This window comes from Symphalangus syndactylus, chromosome 3 (genome assembly GCF_028878055.3).
Source record: "Symphalangus syndactylus isolate Jambi chromosome 3, NHGRI_mSymSyn1-v2.1_pri, whole genome shotgun sequence".
Classification (NCBI taxonomy): Eukaryota; Metazoa; Chordata; class Mammalia; order Primates; family Hylobatidae; genus Symphalangus; species Symphalangus syndactylus.
Window position 1 is genome coordinate 125488256 of NC_072425.2, and position 13089 is coordinate 125501344.

Below are 13089 nucleotides of genomic sequence, written 5' to 3' on the forward strand. Positions count from 1 at the left end.
CTTCAAAAACCTTTATACTTCTAGATTGAAAAGTACTTTTAGGTTGGGCACGGTGGCTCATCCCTGTAATCCCAGCCCTTTGGAAGTCTGAGGCAGAAGGATCTGTTGAGACTGAGAGTTTAAGAACAGCCTGGGAAACACAGGGAAACCCTGTCTCTACAAGAAATTTTCAAAAATTAGCTGAGTGTGATGGTGCGTGCCTGTAGTCCCAGCTACTCCCAGCTACTCATGAGGCTGTGGCAGGAGGATCGCTTAAGTCTGGGAGGTCAAGGCTAGGTGACGCAGCGAGACCCTGTCTCAAAACAAAACACAACAAACTTTTAAAAAAAGTACACAAATAACAAGAAGATTAAGATGATCATACACAGTTTACTTATATAAGTAGTAAAATTTAAGAAGCTGTTATACACTCAGATTTCATTATTGTGTTAATGCTCAGTAAGACATGCCAAATGAATTATTATTGTACTGAACAGGCAGAACATGTATAGCCTACTTGTGCTGATGAGTCATGATTTTTAAATTTCCGCTTATAATGTGTATCAATCAGTCACTATGTGATGACTAAATTAAAATTGGTAAAAGACATTATAGCCATGATAATGGGGGAAGAAATTATGTTTTATGCTCTATTCTTACTCTACCCAGATCATTACAGAGCAGGGAGCTCTGAAAAAAATGGCCAGAGTACAACCCAATAGTCTAGTCTGGGCCACACTTACAGGGATATATATATATATATACAAGTATTGGTTATTTAGTAACTCTCCAGGTGGCATGAGAAGAAGCTGCTTCTGAAAGCAGTAGTAAGGATAGTGTCAAGGCAGTTCAAGAAGCTTATGTGAAGGGCCTACCATTAGCCCAGCATGTCAAAGTTGAGAAGTGCATTAATTCATTCACTTCTTCATGCATCAACTATATCCTGGACATCCACTGTGTGGAAGACACCTTGTGGGAAGCCAAAATTGCTAAAGATTATTAGCTAGTTGAGAAAACTTAGTTGTGCTACTGTCTACACAGAAAGGTTCAAAAGGACTAAAAAGACAAGTGGCCTATTTCTTTCTTACCAAAGTCCAGGCAAAATGCTTTGCTTATCAACACAGTGCCCTATTAATAAAGTTTTAAGCTTTTTTTTTAAAAAAAAAAAAAAAAAAACTAAGACTGGGTGCGGTGGCTCACACCTGTAATCCCAGCACTTTGGGAGGCTGAGGCGGGTGGATCACGAGGTCAGGAGTTGAAGACCAGCCTGGCCAAGATGGTGAAACCCCGTCTCTACTAAAAATAGAAAAAATCAGCCAGGCGTGGTGACGGGCATCTGTAATGCCTGCTACTTGGGAGGCTGAGGCAGAGAATTGCTTGAACCCAGGAGGCGGAGGTTGCAGTGAGCTGAGATCACGCCACTGTACTCCAGCCTGGGTGACAGAGTGAGACTTTGTCTCAGAAACAAAATAAAACAAAAGTTTTTTGTTTTTTTCTGTGATTTGAAGCTCTTTTTTCCTTTTTGTCCTTTTTTAAAATTTAAATGGTTTTTTCCTTGTTGCTACTATCTAGTCAATTATATTGCTTGCGAGATAACAGAATTCATGTTATCTCAAGAGCAACTGTCATGCTGATTGTGTTAGGAGAGGCTTTTCCAAGGGAAAACTTTTTTCTCTCATCCTCACTTCCAATAGCTATTCACAATAATTTAGGGCATGTTATTTGAGTGAATATTTAATTTGGGAATAAATATAACTCCTAATAATGCATACAAAAGATTTATGAAATGAGAGAAAATACTTATGACATTTCTTCCATGGTCATAAAACTAAAATATATTTGTACATAAAGAGTATTTATTAATTTTCTTTTTTTTTTGAGATGGAGTCTCACTCTTTTGCCCAAGCTGGAGTGCAGTGGCGCGATCTCCGCTCAGTGCAAGCTCCGCCTCCCGGGTTCACGCTATTCTCCTGCCTCAGCCTCTGGAGTAGCTGGGACCACAGGCGCCCGCCACCACACCCGGCTAATTTTTTGTATTTTTAGTGGAGATGGGGTTTCACCATGTTAGCCAGGATGGTCTCGATTTCCTGACCTGGTGATCCACCTGCTTTGGCCTCCCAAAGTGCTGGGATTACAGGCGTGAGCCACCGTGCCTGGCCCAAGAGTATATAAATTTTAAAAAGCAAATAGCCGGGTGCGGTGGCTCACACCGGTAATCCCAGCACTTTTGGAGGCCAAGACAGACGATTCGCTTGAGCCCAGGAGTTCAAGACCAGTCTGGGCAACATGGCGAAACCCTGTCTGTACTAAAAATGCAAAAATTAACCAGGCGTGGTGGTGCACACCTGTGGTCCCAGCTACTTGGGAGGATAAGGTGGGAGGATAGCTGGAACCTGGGAGGCAGACTGAGCCAAGATCACGCCGCTGCACTCCAGCCTGGGTGACTGAGCGAGACCCTGTCTCAAAAAACAAAACAAAACCCAAAAAACAAACAAACAGGCTGGGCGCAGTGGCTCACACCTGTAATACCAGCACTTTGGGAGGCCAAGGCGGGTAGATAACCCGAGGTCAGAAGTTCGAGACTAGCCTGGCCAAAATGGTGAAGCCCTGTCTCTACTAAAAATACAAAAATTAGTCAGGCACGGTGGCAGGAGCCTGTAATCCCAGCTACTCGGGAGGCTGAGGCAGGAGAATCCCTTGAACCAGGGTGGCAGAGGTTGCAGTGAGCTGAGATCGAGCCATTGCACTCCAGGCCAAGCGATAGAGTGAGACTCTGTCTCAAAACAAACAAACAAACAAAAACCAAATAATTCAGGCCCTTTGCTTTTGTGTATGTGTAGGTATGCTGCCTATTATTTACCTGAGAAGCAAAACAAACTGGATATTCCAACTGAAAATGTGACTGTTATGACTCATAATCCCTGCTTGATTTCAAATCCTATTGTCTTCTGATTACCTCATTGGAATTGTGTGAATCACCTTGTCTTCCGTGGGTTGGCTAACTAGAAAGAGCCTCCTGGTTTCTCCTGAGAGATTGTTTCCTTTTTGTTGTGGTCAACATCACCATGACACTGCAATAGGGTGATCACATTCCAGAGCAGTGGATGGTGTACTAAGCCAGGAGCCTGAATTAGGGATAGCATAATTCCATCCTATTCCTTAAATATTAGATGAGCAGCTACTCAGTGTAATGCTCAGTATAGTAGTCCACGGCCTTTTAAAACTTTGCAACCTAGCAGAGGAGTAGAAAATGTAAGGGAACAGCTGAAAAAATGGGCCAGGATAAAAGGTTTAATCTTCAAACTTTCAGTGTTAATCAAGCCCCTCTTAAATTGAGATGAGGACTGACCTAAACACAATTATTTTCCCTTTTTGGGACAGGAAATGCTAAGACAGTTCCCGCGGCTTGAGGCTATCACTATGAGCTACTTAGAGTTTCTGAACTCTAAGATCTGGCGTAATTAGCCAGGCGTGGTGGCTGACAGGGCCTGTAGTCTCAGCTAATGGTGTGTGTTGTGGGGAATGAGAGGACAAGGAGGGAGGATGGAATTGTTTGAGCCAGGGAGTTCGAGGTTGCAGTGAGCTATGATTGGGGGCCCCTGCACTCCAGCCTGGGCGACAGAGTTGAGACCCAAGATCCAGTCTACATCTCTCAAATTTTTCATGATGCCCAATGTTTTCCTTTGTAAGCAGGGCTTAGATTCCAAATAGATTCCACTAAAACTGTGAATGAGAAAGAAGGCAAAGTCTTGTTCTCCTTCTCCAGTGTGTTCCCTTCAATGCTCTAAGAGTGTTATTTGTTAATGGAACATCATGTTTTGGTACAAGGGGAGGCGAAGGGAAGAGGGAAGGAAGGGGAAGGGAAGGAGGATGACTAAAGGTACTTCAGTGGTTCAGAAAGAGGTAGAAGATTTACCTGTTGGCTACTGCCTTGTTAGCCTACTAGATGCAGATGCTGTTTGTGGGCAGGAAAAGCTTAGTCATCTTGCAAAGGTACACATGAGGCAAGACTTTTTTTTCCTATGTCCTTTCTGTATTTTCTGTTAACACCAGATGAACACCAGAGACGTTCTAGGCAAGTTAAAAGTGGCTTGGGATTATATCTGATTAGTAAAGAGTTAATGAATTTATGGCAAAATTCTGAGCGAATTAAAAAAGAAAGTCAGCTGCAGCATAAGCTTCCTAAGCCACTTAACGCAGGATGCTTAAGGACAGTCTAACCTGTTAGAGAATCATTACAAGGTATATACCACTCTATCCCTTTCCTTACCTCTTGTAAGTTTCTGCGGCATAATGAGACTTCATGTTTATTTTAGTGTATATATTTGTTGGAGTTACTAATAAAATAAGAAATTACAAGAGAACATTTTTTAAAAATTCAGATACGTTTGAATAGACGAAAGAGGCATTTGTTTAGGGATTAGAGGTAGGTGGATGGGGGTGTGTATGCCCCCACATACCCATTTGTGGAATTTGTGATGCATTTTTAAGGAGGAAGAGTCCTGGTAACCATTAAGAAATATTTCTGCCAGACACGTTTGTTTTCCTAGAATGTTCTTAGGAGAGTATTCTGAGAATATTTCGGTCTGCTTCCACTTAGCACTTGAAATACACAAATCCTGAACAGAAAAGTTTCACATTGCCTAGTCCCCTGCCTGAAAAATAATCATATCCAGTTTTCACTGGGGTTTCTGGGAAAGCTGAAAATCTCACTTCTACAACTCAAGTTTTACCCAGAATCAAATACAGAAAACTTATAAAGAAATGTGAATTTAAAAAATTAACTATATTGTGTTATTTCCTCTATTCCCTTCCCCCTCCCTCCATGTAAATAAAATTGGTAACATCACAAACAGTAGTTATTCTTTTGGTAAATATGATTCATGTCTATAGCAGCCCCTTGTGAAATGTCATTTCATACTATCTAATTCTCATGGCTGCCTGAGGCTGGTGGTTGAGAGATGATTATCCTTATACATGGAATGTTAGATTAAATCTGGTATCACTCTGGCCACTAATATAAATGTGTACTGATGCTGTCCGAAAATGACTGGTCAACCTCACATGGCTTTCATGATCTGTAAGATAATCCTTACCGTTCCTACATTGTGTGTCAGCGAACGTTTTCTCTGTCTCTGTCTGCTAAGTCAAAGGCTATATACATTTTATATATATATGTCCATGTATTTATGTATAGATCTTTTGTGTCTACATATCTATGTAGATCTATGATTTTGTTGCCTCAAATTCTTGAATTTTATATCCATTCTTTAGGAATCAAATCTGATGGCTTATTGTTTATCTATACATATTTGTTTTTTATTGCGTATAGACTGGTTGTCTTCCTTTTGTCCACCAAATTAATATCCTACAAATATATGAGTTGTTTAACAGTCATTGTTATTGAAAATTAATTTGGTCTTGTTGATGGTGACTGCAATCATAAGCGTCACTCTCTCCAACCCAAATAGTATATCTGTCTGTATACTCAGAGGACTGGCCCCAGGACCCCTGCAAATCCCTAATCCTCACATACTCAAGTTCAGCAGTCCACCCTGTAGAACCCCCATAGATGAAAAGTTTACCCTGTGTGTATCAGGATTTCCCATCCAGGAATACTGTATTTTCAATCTGTTCTTGGTTGAAAAGAATCTCATATAAATGGATCAGCGCAGTTCAAACCCCTGTTGTTGAAGGGGAAACTGTATGTGGATTTTGACAAAAGTGTCCTGGATCTTTATAGCCTTTCTGTGTAGAAATATGTTTTGCTCTTCTTGTACCTTGTAACATGACACCATCTGGCTTTTACTAGAGTGTCGTTTATGGCCATGGTGGAAGTTCTTAGTCTAACACTGGGTCAAGAATAGGAATGGAAACTCCCAGACATGGCAAGGCCATCTTTGAGATTTCTGGTAGGATGAGGAGGTGGAGTTTCTACTCTTCTTGGGAAAATTCTTTCAGCTAGTTCTCCTCTCCGCTCTTGCCAGTGGAAATGGAGCAATTTTTTTTTATTCCCCAGGGGAAATGGAGCAATTTTTTTTTTATTATAAAAGACCATATTCCTTGGAACATATCCTCGTGGAGAAAAAAATGACTCTATTAGATAAGTAAAATAAATCCTGTTCTAATATATAAACAACCATATTCTAATAGGTCAGAACTATTTTTCTCTATTTTACAGATGAGACAGGGTAGACTCAGAGAAGTTAAATTTCTTACTCAAGGTTACATAGCTATTATGTATTATTGCAATTTTTGTAGGTAAAATTGAAAAAGGTTATATGACAAGTTCATATCATTCAACCTAATAGAAAATCCAGGGCTGCAGTGCATGGATTCTATCTCCCACCCTAGAGTCTTATCTTATGTTGAAATGAACTAAATATGGCCTGAGAAGGACTCTGTACTTCTATAACTGAGTCCTTGTGGAGAATCATAACCTAGCTTAATAGGCAGACAAAACTGAAAACTAAACTTAGGAGTATGCACCTGTAACAACAGCTGAGTGTTGGTCAGTCCCAGCAGCCATACTTCAACTACTCATAGACTGCTGAGTGTTCAAACTGTGTTCAAATATGGCAAACACTGAGCTGTAACCAATTTCACTGTTTCTGTACCTCACTTCCGATCCCTGTACATCACTTTACTTTTTTTAATCTATAAATTTCTTCTGACCACATTATACCCCTGGAGTCTCTCTGACTCTGCTGTAATTCTGAAGCCTGCCCTATTCACAAATTGTTTCCTTTTTTTTTTTTTTTTTTGCTCAGTTAAACTCCATCAAATTTAACTTGTCTCAAGTTTCCTTTTAACACTTACATACCACTGTTTCTTACTTGGATCTTTAATGATGACTTGAATTGTTTTAATTTAAGTGTTACTTAATATGTAAAAACAAAAATTAGGTACAAACTTCTGATTCATGTAGCTTTATTAAACTATATGAGCAACAATTTTTTTAAACTTAAAAATTAAAAAAAGAAAACTAAATAACCTAAACATCTATTTACCAATATGTATGTCATGAAATAGAGGGTATAGTGTTGCTGAAAAAAAACAATGACCTAGGTTTTTAAAAAAATCAGCCATCGGTTACTTTAATGAAATATTCAGTTTAATACTGTATCCTCCTGACGCAACGCTAATGAATAAAACACACTGTTTTCAGAATTTTTTTAATTGCATACTTACTACTATACATAATGGTCATGAACTGTTGAACTTCTGTGTACAGAAGTGAAATTTATGTAACCTATCTACTCATTTATGACAATATGCCTTTTATAGTATTTGTTGTGTGATGACTCAATTCTACCAGTTATCTCTATTTGACTACTTATAAAACTTTCACTCACTTCATGCCTCCACTTGGATTGAACCCATCATTCATATATTACATTTGCTTCTTGTATTTTTTTCTCATTGGTTTATAACAATCAAAGTAGTTCATGACTCCACTGTATCATATCATTTTCATACAAGCAAATGGAAGTCTCAATGGATTAACTTTTCTATAAAACTAAAGTTTTTTTCTATGACATTGCCTTTAATTTTGAATTTTCACTTCAATGAAATAAGTTTGACTTTGGTAAAAGAATTAAGCATCAGTACTACTTTGAACACCTGTCATTTTAAAATCAAGACATAAAAGCAACCACAGATGCTTGCCAAGAAATTAGATTCAACGCTAAACATGTAGTTCTAGCAACAAAGAGGAGTAAGATAACACAGAATCTTCTCTTGTAAACCTCAAAATGCTGGATGCGATGTAGTTATTTAGAGGTACAATATAATTATATGTAACTACATAGAGAAAGGAAACTCCCCATACCAGAAACGGAAAAAAGATGTGAAAGCCTAAGCACACAGGCTGACTCTGCAATGTTAGACTTAGAAATTAACAATGCGATTTAAGACCATAGGTCTTAAGCCTAGGCAGGGACACTGAGAGAGATGGGCCTGTGTGAAAGAACGACTAGAAGAACTCTCACCATGGTCTCAGGGAGACTCAGAGGAAACATGTCAATGCCTAGGTCTTTGGGCAGAAAACAACATAAGCTCTTTCAAGAAATTAAAACCCCAGGTACTCCATGGACAGATGTGGAATTTCCTGTATTGTCCAGAAACTCCCCAAGTCATAAAGTTAATGTAAACCTCAACTTGACAGTCTGCCAGAAGCAAAAATTAAAAAAACAAATAAGCTGGGCATGGTGGCTCATGCCTGTAATCCCAGCACTTTGGGAGGCTAAGGCGGGTGGATTGCTTGAAGCCAAGAGTTTGAGACCAACCTGGCCAACATGGCAAAACCCCATCTGCACTAAAATAAAAAAAATTAGCCAGGCATGGTTGTGTGTATCTGTAGTCCCAGCTAGTCAGGAGGCTGAGGCATGAGAATTGCTTGAACCTGGGAGGCGGAGGTTGCGGTGAGCCGAGATTGCACCACTGCACTCCAGCCTGAGTGACAGAGTGAGACTCTGTCTCAATAAATAAGTAAAACATTAGAAAATAAATGTATTACTCTGTTCTCATGCTGCTATAAAAAACTGCCCAAGACCAGGTAATTTATAAAGGAAGGAAGTTTAATTGACTTCCAGTTCTGCATTGTCTGGGAGGCCTCAGGAAACTTACAATCATGACTGAAGGCAAAGGGGAAGGAAAGAACCTTCTTCACAGGGCAGCAAGAGGGAGAAGTGCTAGCAGGGGAAATGCCAGGCACTTATAAAACCATCAGATCTTGTGAGAACTCACTATCATGAGAACAACAAGGGGGAAACTGCCCCCATGATCCGATCACTTCCCACTGGGTCCCTCCCACGACATGTGGAGATAATGGGGATTGCAATTCAAGATGAGATTTGGGTGGGGACACAGCCAAATCATGTAAATAAATAAATAAACAAGCTACTTTACAGGGTACTTCCAAACCCACGGCTACAAAGAAAAAATGGTCCCCAGTGAAATAACAAAATACAGGAGGAAATAATCTACCATGTGTGAAAGTTATCAGATTCAACAAACAGCAGTTATATACTCCCTCCCAAGCACTTCAGCTTATAGCACTATAAAATAAGTATGTTTAAAACAAGAGATAAGAAAGAATAGGAATTACAGGAAAATAAGATCAAAGTCCTACTTTTAAAAAATAAAATTTCTAAAAATTAAAATTAAAAAATATAGATACACTAATTCTTAAATAGACAATTCATGACCTGAAATATAGATCTAAGGAAATATACACAAATGTGACTCTCAAAAGTTTGAGAAATGGAAAATATGAAAGCTAGTTTAAGAGATATGGAAGAAAGAAGAAAAATGTCCAGTGCCTATCTAATAGGAATTTCCAAAGGAGAGAATGAAGAGTGGGAGAGGCAGTATTTCAAAAGATAACGTCTGAGAATTTTTTTAAATTAATGAAAGACATGAATCTTCAGGCTAACTAATGATGGAACACCTCAAATGAAAAGACAATATTAAGACACCCAAAGATTTTTCAAACTTAAGCTAAAAGAGAACATTAGTTAAAATGACAATAGACTTTTCAACAGAAATTACCAAATTCAGAGTCAATGGAATAAAAGTTGCAAAACTGTCAACTTAGAATTCTATCCCCAACTAAATTATCATTCAATTGTCAAAATAAGGCAAAATAAAAATATTTTAAGACAAAACAGAGAAGATTTGCCACTCACATTCCTTGCTAAAAGAGCTACAGAAAGATTTACTTTAGGCAGAAACAATTTGAACAGAAAGGGAAGGATGAAGGCAAAGAGGGGTTGAGTGATCAAGAAGGAAGACACTGGTTTTGACTTCTTGCCTCATTTCTTCCCCATTCCAGAAGGGCTTCTATGTTCCTTTCTATTCTTATTTTTTTCTATTTTTATTTTTTATTTTTGTAGAGGCAGGATCTTATGATGTTGCCCAGGCTGGTCTCAAACTCCTGGGCTCAAGCAATCCTCCCACCTCCCAAAGTGCTGAGATGATAGGTGTGAGCCACTGCACCTGGCCTGTCCCTTTCTATTCTTATGGTTACTTGCCCTCTATCATCTCTTCTTCATTCTGTGGAACTTGCTTCTGGTTAGTATCTTCTTCCCGGGGTACCATCGGGCTCAGCATGAATTATAGTAGGGTACTGTGAAACATAATAAATGAGGGGAATAAGAAATAACCTGATGAATATTTTCAAAATATTTTTGATGTAATGATTATATTAATATCATTAGATTATTTCTGGAATGAAAATATGAAATTTTAAAGTCCTATGTCCAATGTTTCAAGGCCACCAATTTGAAAGACCTGCTCAATAACATTTGGCCTCTTCTCTCACGGTTGTTCTAATTTTTTCTTAGCACCAGGCTCATTTTTTTCATGGTTATAGGCTTTTCCCAATCAAACAGGCCAACATGTGTTCATTGTTTCGTAAAAAAGTTTTTTTCATTTGAGGTGGGGCTTGTGTGTTGAAGATGTGTCTGTGGTGCAATTGACATTATTGTTAAAGGCAAACTTCTCCAAGAATCAACCTAACCTCGTCTAGCATGCTTTCTGGGTGCAGCATTGATATTGGCATGCACACCCACAGAGAGCCCATTTGCCAGGTCCTCCGTGTTCAATCATGTTGTAAACACCAGTGCTCAAGCAGTAGTGAAGTTATTGCCTGGCTAAACAGAAACGCTCACTCTTTAATAATTGATTCTTTTAGATTCATTTGAACAGTTTGGGAAGGAAGGACCCCAACTTCCATATCTCCACCTCCGTTAAACAGGAAAGGACATAGACTTAAATTTAAATTACATGTAAGATTCTGTGGTTTCAGTCTATTCTCTGTCCTTTCCTTGTCTTCTCTTGTTAAGTCACTTTTGTTTTGATACACTGGGTGGGGAACTGGTAATTCACCTTAGCTCACAGTGAGTAATGGAAACACTGCGAATCTAGATAAGCTTTCAAAGGTAGGTTACCCAATTGAGCATACTTTAGTGTTTCTATAGGGGCTTTTTTCCTAAAAAGCCACTTTTCATGACGTAGCATAGACTTCCTGGCCTGATCTGATAAAATACATCCAGTGAGATAAATGTCATGGTTTCTCTCTTACAAAAAGGAAGACAAGTAGGTGCGGAGAAATTAGGGGCAGCAATAGCATTGAAAGGATAAGTCATCATCTGTATTATAGGTAATCGGAAAGATCCCAGGCCCACAATTTCTTCTCCAATGGCCCTGCTTAGGTGGTAAATAGGGTAAAGTCAAGAGAAAGTAACTTATAAAGGGTCTTATTAAAACAGTGGACTTACTAAAACATGCAGCAACGGAGTTCTTATTGAAGAGTGGGTTGAATACATGCTTTTACCTTTACTCACTTCTGAAGCACCACTAAGATTACAGTAAGGACTTTAACATGGCAAAAATCCACAAGGACAAATTAAACAGAGAAAAAAAATGGGGGAAAAAACCTCTGGAAGCCGGAAAGCAAATGGGCTAGTGTAGATGAACTTAGCAGAACCCAGAAAAAAGTAAAACCTAAGAAATAGTGGATGGCAAGAAGCAAGTTGCTTCACACTACAGAGCTCAGACAGCCTGGAATTGGAGGTGCTGGGCATCACTAAGATCATGATGTAGACAAGGTTAGTACAAGATTAGTTGAAAGCCTATGTAAGAAGCCGTTAGGTCACTAGGTCAACTCTCTGACTCTTCAGAGCTAGCATCAGATGGTTTTTTCATCCTGAAATAAGACTAGAATTGTGTTGCTTTCCAGGAGTAGAACTAAGCTCTGGGCTGAATGGCACTGGGCACGACTGAGGGGGTGGTTAGGAGCTGCAATGAAAATGAGCAAGGAGGCCGCATGCAGTGGCTCATCCCAGTAATCCCAGCACTTTGGGAGACCAAAGCAGGAGGATTGCTTGAGTCCGGGAGTTCCAGGCTGCAATGAGTTATGATCATGCCACTCCACTCCAGCATGAGTGAAAGAGCAAGACCCTGTCTCTCAAAACAAAAAAGAAGAACAAAAAGAAAATGAGCAAGGTGATGGGAGAACTAAGAGTAAAGCTGCATACCTAATGGCGAGACTCCCAGCTTGCTCTGAGAATACTGGTAGCCAGATGATAACCTCCAGGCAGAAGAGTGGATAACTTTTTGCAGTGAAAATTGACTACCCCATGAGAAAAAAAAGATGAATTTGAAATGCTTGTTTGGAGCCCTAATAAAATCTTGGCCAGATCACATTAGAGTGGTGGTTCTCAATAGGGACGACTTAGTCTTCCCTCCCTCTAGGCATCTGACAATGCCTAGTGACATTTTTTAGTTACAAATAAAGGAGGGATGCTACTGTCATCTAAGGGGCGATGGTCAGGGATGCTGCTAATCATCTTACAGTGCACTGGACAGCCTCCCACAACAAATAATTATCTAGTTCATAATGTCAATAGCGCCACTATTGAGCAACTCTGCTCTACAGCAAAGTCCACCAGTTGAAAAGCACAGCCACGACTCACAGGATCAAATCAACTTTTTGATGCCTTATTCTTAAAAATGAAGAAACAGCCAAAGAACACTAAACACTTTGAATCTGAGAAAATCTTGTAACCAAATCTTTTTTTTTTTTTTTTTTTTGAGACGGAGTCTCGCTCTGTTGCCCAGGCTGGAGTGCAGTGGTGCAATCTTGGCTCACTGCAAGCTCTGCCTCCTGGGTTCACGCCATTCTCCTGCCTCAGCCTCCCAAGTAGCTGGGACTACAGGCGCCCGCCACCATGCCTGGCAAATTTTTTGTATTTTTAGTAGAGATGGGGTTTCAACGTGTTAGCCAGGATGGTCTCAATCTCCTGACCTGGTGATCCGCCCGCCTCAGCCTCCCAAAGTGCGGAATTACAGGCGTGAGCCACCGCACCTGGCTAAATCTTTTTTTTTTTTTTTTTTTTTTTTTTTTTTTGAGACAGAGTCTTGCTCTGTCTCTCAGGCTGGAGTGCTGTGGCATGATCTCAGCTCACTGCAACCTCTGTCTCCCAGGTTCAAGCAATTTCTCCTGCCTTAGCCTTTTGAGTAGCTTGGGTTACAGGTGCTAATTTCTGTATTTTTAGTAGAGATAGGGTTTCACCATATTGGGACCAGGCTGGTCTCACACTGCTG